We start from the raw sequence: 9263 nt of genomic DNA, 5'->3' as shown, positions 1-9263 counted from the left end.
CAGATTGACCCTTCCATAGTTCCATTGTATTTCAAACGGGAAACCTCGTTTTCACCCTCAGTCTCGTTTGCATTGTACTCGTATTCACATCTTTTAGATTTTGATATTTACATTTCACCGGGAGCATGTACTGCTTTATACATTGGCCAAAACCCCAAGAAGAATAAACCTCCTTTCATCCATAATTATTTGGGCAAGTTGTTGACGTCAAATGGTCATATAAATAATCTGCAAGCTTATCGATCAACTTGCGTTTTTAATTTTAAGATGGCTTACAGATTTCATAATACTTTAGATATTCACAACTGAAATTATTTATCCAATATAATGTTTTTCCTAACACAAGGGTTGATTGAACGAATTTTTAGATTCCGAAGTCACGTTATGCTCACTGATATATTTGGATACAACATGACTTGTGTTACGCTTTTTGTAAACGTTTAAAATTTTGAAAGGTATGAATAATGAAAAGCAAAACGAAGTATTGGGGAGATTCATGATTATGATTCATCTTTTCTAACTGACTTCGATCTCATTACGTGGAGTTTGTATTAGAGTGTTTGGGAATTAAGGGCTATGATTTAATTTACTCCTTCTATGCATTGACAATCAAACCTCGTTCATGTCTTATTTATATGCCTCCTTGCTTGTACGTACGTCTAGAACTTCCCCTACCTTTTCTCATGAGAAGTGTCTACACATTCAAGATTCTAGTAACATCCTTGTTAGATGATATGTGCAAATGTGCAATTAATAAGCATGTTCTAGACGGTTCCCTAGACTCGGTTGCAACAAGAAAAATGCAATATGTTTTCTATGAAACCATTATATATGTAAAATCATCAATGTTAGCATTGCAAAACATAACTACGGAGTATCATAGTAGATTAGAAATATAACTATTTTAGTGAAAATTTTAATTAATAATAGCAGAATAAACTATTTGATCACATTGAGTAATTATTTGGTAGAAGTTACTCGTATACATCAGTCTGACTTATATAAATTTGTGTAATAATCCATTATCGTTAGCCGCCTAATACTCGATAAGTTTAGGTTTAAGTATATTCTTGAATATTCTATACACTATAAAGGTTAAAACCATCACAATATTAACAACTTTACTAATTTGCGTATGATTGATTTCTCTAAACCACAAACGATACCGGTAGTCAATATTATGATGTAATAACGATGTATTGGTTTATGCATAAACTAGCTTAGCCGATAAGTCTGGTTTATGATATGATCTGATCTAATCCACTAAATAATAAAAATAAGGTGAAGAGTGGTTGGGCCTTAGTATTTGGGCTCGAGCAACATGGATCACCTCTATGCGGAAACAAAACACACACGGTTACACAAAATAGAAAAGGAGAAGAGAGAATGAATGAACACCTCTTTAATCAATACATGCAATTTCAACTAGCAAAACAAGACAAAATCATCTCATTTAAAATAAAATAGTCTTATGTACATTTCACATTTGCACCCCACAAATTAGAAAAAAATCCTATTATTTATCGCCCGATGTTAGAAAAAAACAACATATACCCGAGGTTATATTTTAGAGGATGAATACTGATGAGACCTCATCACTAGCTTTCAACCATTATCTTTGTACAAGACAATATCAAGAACCTTCTTAAAAAAATACTCGACATTGATAGCTTCTTTAAAAGAGCTTTTCAGTCTCTTTCGAAGAACCTATTTAGAGAATTACTCCAGGAGTCTCAGGGTTCATGTTCTTAACACTCCTACCTAAAATTTTCACCCCCATTACCTATGGCGGGTACAAAATTCATCTTCATCCCCGCCTCAATGGGTATAAACTAGAATTCATCCCCGCTGCACCACCCAACTGGGTATCCATCCCCTTCTTATCCCCGTCCCATATCCGTGCCAATACCCGTCTAATTTTTCTTATTTAGCAAACATTTGCCAATTTTCCTTATATACTAAGTAATTAAAGTTATCTTTAGAAACAAAAATACCTTATTATATATAATAAAAAAAATATCCGTCATAACAAAAAAAATCCAAACAAAATTTTTTAAAATCTCACCTAAATTCATATTATCACCTAGACATGCAAATAAATTCACACTCACCCCATCACCCATGGCGAGTATGAAGCGGGGCGAATGGGATGGGGCGGGGCGGATGGTGTGGGGTGGGCCGGGCGGGGATGGGGCGGGTTTCAACACAAAATCCACACCCGTCACATCACCAATGACGGATATGATTTTTATACCCATCCCCGTCCCATCACCCACCAAATCTACTTTTTGGGACGGATGCGAGGCGGGTCTCACACGAAACCCGTCCCACTGACATCCTAATAGAATATGTAATCTTCTAATTATGTAAAGCATATATTGTGTAATCATCTAATTATGTATAGGCTATAATTAGAGAATAAATTAGAATAATCAGTCAATCAATCACGACTAAATTAACGTGATTGATTCTGCAAATATTCAATCAGAATACTTGCCTTGTAATATGTATATATACTCCAAGTCAATGAATAACAAATCACGGAGTTATACTTCTAACATGGTATCAGCAGTTTAAACACAAACACGCAGCCCTAGCCCTCGCCGTAGCCACTGTCTTCTTCCTCTGCTCCGTCAAACACCATGGCTGGCGATGACCCAACTCCTTTGCCTCCTTCTACACACCCTGCCCTTACTGTAAGCAACATCAAAACCTTCATTCCCGTTATGTTGGAGCTCGAATCATCCCAATATGGGTCGTGGGCTGAACTATTTCAGATTCATGCTAGGGCTTTCCTCGTCCTCGACCACATCATTCCACCAACTGATCCGACGGCTGCACCAACGGTGGACAAGGCTCTCTGGTCTCGTATTGATGCCATTGTTCTCCAATGGATATACGGGACGATTTCTAACGACCTCCTTCACACTATCATTGAGCCTGGTTCCACTGCACAAGAAGCATGGGATCGTTTGCGAGAACTCTTCCAAAACAACAAAAACTCGCGAGCGGTTCACTTGGAGCATAAGTTCTCGACGATTGCTATGGCCGACTTCCCTAATGCCACGGCCTACTGTCAGCAACTCAAAATGCTTGCTGATCAACTAGCCAACGTTGGCGCCCCGGTATCCAACCACCGCATGGTCCTCCGCCTTGTCGCCGGTCTCCCGGGTGAGTATCGTAATGTTGCATCTCAAATTCAGCACAAAGATCCTCTTCCTTTATTTCCTGTTGCTCGTTCTATGTTGTTATTGGAAGAAGATACTTTAAACGCTAGTGCCGCCATCGAGGCCTCCGCGATGGTGGCTGCCACAAATGATACCCATGACCACCGTGATAATGGTAACAATAATTACCACGGTGGCCGTGGGAATCGCAACAATTACAGGGGGAAAAAGGGAGGTGGCCGTGGTGGCGGTCGCGGAAATTCAGACCACCGTGGGCATGGTGGTCGTGGCAAGGGAGGCGGTGTCCGTGGTGGTGGCCACGGTGGCCACGGTGGGACGCCCAACCAGCCACAGCAACAAGGTTGGGCTCAGCCACAACAACTCTTCTTTCCATGGATGCAACATTGGGCCCCTCCATGCCCATATCCAACCAACCATTGGGCTCGTCCATCAGGCCCAGCTAATCAGCAGGCTGGTATTCTTGGCCCAAGGCCAGCACAGGCTTTCACTGCGGCAGGGCCTTCTTATTGCCCAACGGACATCGATCATGCAATGCACACTATGTCTCTTCACCAACCCGATCCTAATTGGTACATGGACACCGGTGCCACTTCCCACATGACGTCTAATCAAGGTACTCTCTCGTCTTATTTTAATTTGAGCACTAAACGTAATATAATTGTTGGTAATGGCCATTCAATTCCGATTCGTGGTTATGGTGATACATCCCTTTCCTCTCCCCATCAACCCTTGTCCTTACGTAATGTTCTCCATGCTCCTAATCTTATCAAAAACTTGATTTCCGTCCGTAAATTTACTAATGATAACTCTGTTTCTGTTGAATTTGATCCTTTTGGGTTTTCTGTGAAGGACTACAAGACGGGGACGCATCTCATGAGATGTGATAGCAAAGGCGACCTCTATCCCATCCCCTCCTCTCTCAAAACTCAAGCCATTTCACCATCCGCTTTTGCTGCTATCTCACCTACCTTATGGCATGACCGATTAGGCCATCCGGGTGCCCCTATTTTATCGTCTTTATGCAAAAATAAGTTTATTCCATGTAATAAACCTCTTTCTAATTATGTTTGTCATTCATGTGTGCTGGGAAAACATATTCGATTGCCTTTTGATGCATCTAATTCTTCTACTAGTTTGCCATTTGATATTATTCACAGTGATCTTTGGACCTCTCCTATATTGAGTTCATCAGGCCATCGTTATTATATGCTTGTCATTGATGATTTTTCAAAATTTCTGTGGACATTTCCAATTTCTAATAAATCCCATGTGTTTGCTAAATTTATGGAATTTCGGGCATACATACGAACTCAATTTGAACGAGAAATTAAAAATTTACAATGTGATAATGGGAGGGAATACATTAATGGTCCTTTCAAAAAATTCTGTGAATTAAATGGTATGTCTTTTCGGTTGTCCTGTCCTCATACTTCACCTCAAAACGGAAAAGCCGAACGCAAAATACGTACCATCAATAATATCATACGCACCCTTCTCATTCATGCATCTTTACCTCCCTCATTTTGGCATCACGCATTGCAAATGGCAACCTATCTCCTTAACATACTTCCGAATAAGTTATTGGCATATCAATCCCCGGTCAAAATTCTTTATAATAAAGATCCATCTTATTCCCATCTTAGGGTATTCGGGTGCTTGTGCTATCCACTCTTCTCCTCCACATCCATTAATAAATTACAGGCCCGCTCTACACCTTGTGTTTTCTTAGGATATCCCACTAATCACCGTGGTTATAAGTGTTACGACTTATCAAATAATAAAATAATTATTAGCAGGCACGTGATTTTTGATGAAAATACGTTTCCATTTGCAAGTGCACACACTCCTAAACCTAGTGATTATGATTTCATAACTGATGGCTTGTCTCCTCTAGCTGTGCAGGCCCACGCATCTCAGCCCATTCATGTGCCGAGTGAACCCATGACAGGGCAGAATAGGTCTTTGGGTGCCCACGGGACTGTTCAATCAGCTGTGGGCCTCCAATTACCTACCCAGCTTGGTCGTTCGCCGGCCCAACCCAATCCCCTTGCCCAAACCCCGCAACACCCTGTTGGTCATCCCTCTCCTATTGACCAGACTGGACCGCCCTCACCAACGGCCCAGTCCACTCCACTTGGTACACAACAGCGAGCCCACCCACGAGTTTCATCACCATCTAACTCTCCCAATCACTCCCCTGTCCTATCCCCTACATGCAGCGGCCCAACTCCCGAGGCCCAACATACCTCTAGGGATTCTCCTAGACAGCAGGCCCAACCTCCCCATGTCTCCCCTCAAATGACCACTAGAGCCCAACATGGCATTTTCAAGCCTAAGAAACTTTTTAATCTCCACACTTCGGTTACCAAGTCCCCTCTTCCTCGTAACCCAGTAACTGCTTTATCCGACCCGAATTGGAAAATGGCCATGGTTGATGAATTTGATGCTCTAATTAAAAATAAGACGTGGGAGTTGGTGCCTCGTCCCTCTAATGTTAATATTATTCGTTGTATGTGGATTTTCTCTCACAAAGAAAAGTCTAATGGTGATTTTGAGCGACATAAAGCTCGTCTTGTTGGTGATGGCAGGTCTCAACAGGTTGGTATTGATTGTGGAGAAACTTTCAGTCCGGTGGTCAAACCGGCTACTATTCGGATCGTTCTTAGTATTGCTTTATCCAAAAAGTGGCATATCCATCAGTTGGATGTCAAGAATGCATTTTTACATGGAGAGCTACAGGAAACGGTCTATATGCATCAACCACTTGGGTTCCGTGACCCAACCCATCCGGATTATGTGTGCTTACTAAAGAAGTCTTTATATGGGCTCAAGCAAGCTCCACGAGCTTGGTATAAACGTTTTGCTGATTTTGTTTCCACAATTGGCTTCTCACATAGTACTTCGGATAACTCATTGTTTATTTTTCGTCGTGGAAACGACATGGCTTATTTGTTGTTATATGTGGATGACATTATTTTGACTGCCTCATCTGAATCTCTAAAGCAGTCCATTATGTCTCTTCTCAGTTCAGAATTTGCCATGAAGGACTTAGGTCCTCTGAGTTATTTTTTGGGAATTGCTGTCACTCGTCATGCAGGTGGCCTATTTCTATCTCAGCGAAAATATGCGGCAGAAATTATTGAGCGGGCAAATATGTCTTCTTGTCGCCCATCTGCAACTCCAGTCGACACCAAGGCAAAATTGGGGGCGGATTCCGGCTCTCCTGTTGCAGATCCATCCCATTTTCGTAGCTTGGCCGGTGCATTGCAATATCTTACTTTTACCCGTCCGGACATCTCTTACGCTGTTCAGCAAATTTGCCTTCATATGCACGACCCACGAGAGGGCCACATGCTTGCACTGAAACGCATTGTCCGTTACATCCAGGGGACTCTATCCTTTGGCTTACATTTGTACCCCTCTTCTATTTCAAGTCTGGTCTCATACACTGATGCTGATTGGGGTGGGTGCCCCGACACAAGACGATCTACATCCGGATATTGTGTTTTTCTGGGTGACAACTTAATTTCTTGGTCCTCCAAACGACAGCCCACACTGTCGCGGTCCAGCGCCGAAGCCGAGTATCGGGGTGTTGCCAATGTTGTTTCGGAGTCATGTTGGATCCGAAACTTACTATTAGAGCTACATTGTCCAGTTCAGAAAGCTACATTGGTATATTGTGACAACATTAGTGCGATTTATCTTTCGGGTAATCCGGTACAACACCAACGCACTAAACACATTGAGATGGACATTCATTTTGTACGTGAGAAAGTTGCACGCGGTCATGTTCGTGTCTTACATGTCCCTTCCCGTTATCAGATAGCTGACATTTTCACGAAAGGGCTTCCGCGCGTATTATTTGATGATTTTAGGGACAGTCTCAGCGTACGACAACCTCCCGCTTCAACTGAGGGGGTGTAATAGAATATGTAATCTTCTAATTATGTAAAGCATATATTGTGTAATCATCTAATTATGTATAGGCTATAATTAGAGAATAAATTAGAATAATCAGTCAATCAATCACGACTAAATTAACGTGATTGATTCTGCAAATATTCAATCAGAATACTTGCCTTGTAATATGTATATATACTCCAAGTCAATGAATAACAAATCACGGAGTTATACTTCTAACACATCCCTACTCACACACTTCAATGAAATACGTGGATATTATAAATGATTTAAATTTTATTCAAAGTATATAGCACATATGAAATTTTTGGATCCATCGACCTACGATTTATTAGCCAAAGTTAAAAAGAACAGTATATCTGGGGTTATAACTTGGGCCTAGCTACATTGTACAAAATGAACTTTTAAGTACAATTAATGGCTACTTGTGGGCCCTATTTATGCTTCCTCATTGCCACACAAGTCACAAGCTATGAACATTACCGTTACATTATTAATTTGCATAATATTGCTGTAAAGAGTTCTTTTGCATTGACAATTTGACATGGACTGAAACACCACTACACTACAGTATACTTGTACCATGCATGAGAGCGATTGTCGGTAGGGAGCGATTATACAAAAAAATTAACATTTAATCCGCATGAGCATATTGACCCCGCATAAAACATTATCTGATTATATCTAAATCGATTATACCGAATCGTAATCGATTTATACCCGATTTATTGGCGGATCTCATGTGTTGTGCTGAGTGGTGTCACTTGACCCCACTTGGCAGAAAAACTTTGCATAATTTTAGTTAATTTTCGATTAATTCATATTAAAATGCACATAAATTAGTTAACTTTTCAGTAATTTGATAATAATGACACCACTTAGTACAATTTCTAGATCCGTAATTGACCCAATTTAACATTCCTATGCTTATACACCTATCCAAAAATATTATCCGCATTTTTCGGTCGAAAAAATATTACTACGTACGTAGTACAAGTTACTCTTGAAACGACTCTCTAAGATGGGAGTACACTTGTCGTTAATTGGATGTCACATTGCACGGTTGTACCGATAGTACTCCCTCAAAATGGCAATCTAAGACTTCTTAACATTAGAACAATTAAGAAATAATTAAATTAATATGTGATGAGTTGCGTTGGATAATTAGTTATTCCACATTGGATAAATAAAAGTAGGATGACCAATTTCTACAGCTACAAGACTACTCCATCGATTACCAATTAATTTTATAATACTACGTAGAAATTATATGGGCTTTATTTTATCAAAATCTTTTCTATTGTGGATTCGTTTTTGACTCAGCGAATTATAATTTTTTTTTTGTGACCATGGACAAAAGTTGCTTAGGATTTTCCCATAAGACAATGGGGGTTTTGGATCCTCTAGAGTTCTAAAATAAATTTACAAGGTAGAGTTTGAACATCTCAACCATTGAATGAAAAAATCAATGGTTCATATATTATCTTTCCAAAATTCCTCCTATTTTTTCTCATCAATATGAGCCATTGATTTTAAAATGTATGGTTTAGATACAACTCTACCTTGTAAAGTTTTATTAAAACTCTAGAGAATCCAGACTCGACAATGGGATAAGGATTATAACACACACTCGAAGGGGCACATGGGCAGAACATGCCAATCCTTCATTGAAGATTATTGAATTATTTTCAAATACATATTTGACTGATCGTACGACCTTTCATACGAGCAGCAAACCATGCAAAGTGGAACTCATTAGTGCTATCTAGCTACTCTTCTAATCGAATATATGAAACTATATTCTATTTTGTATTATGATTTTTAGAAAAAGATGGTCACCTTTTTCATATAGTAACGACTTATATTACTTAATGATTAGATTTCTTATATAATATGCTACGTAGTACGGAGTACTTATTAACCTTATCAAGTTGCGGACGCACGATAGACGTTCTTTAACTATTACTCCCTCCGTCCCGGAATACTTGACATGTTTTCCTTATCGGGCCGTCCCTTAATACTTGACATGTTTCTAAAAATGGAAATATTCTAACAATATTATATTATTTCTCACTCCACCCCTATTAACCCACCTACCCCCTAGTTCCATACAAAAAATAATTAAAAATTCAACCCTACTCTCCCCCAACCCCA

The sequence above is a fragment of the Spinacia oleracea genome, chromosome 1, assembly GCF_020520425.1.
Source record: "Spinacia oleracea cultivar Varoflay chromosome 1, BTI_SOV_V1, whole genome shotgun sequence".
NCBI classification, from domain to species: Eukaryota; Viridiplantae; Streptophyta; class Magnoliopsida; order Caryophyllales; family Amaranthaceae; genus Spinacia; species Spinacia oleracea.
This window is presented reverse-complemented; position numbering follows the sequence as displayed.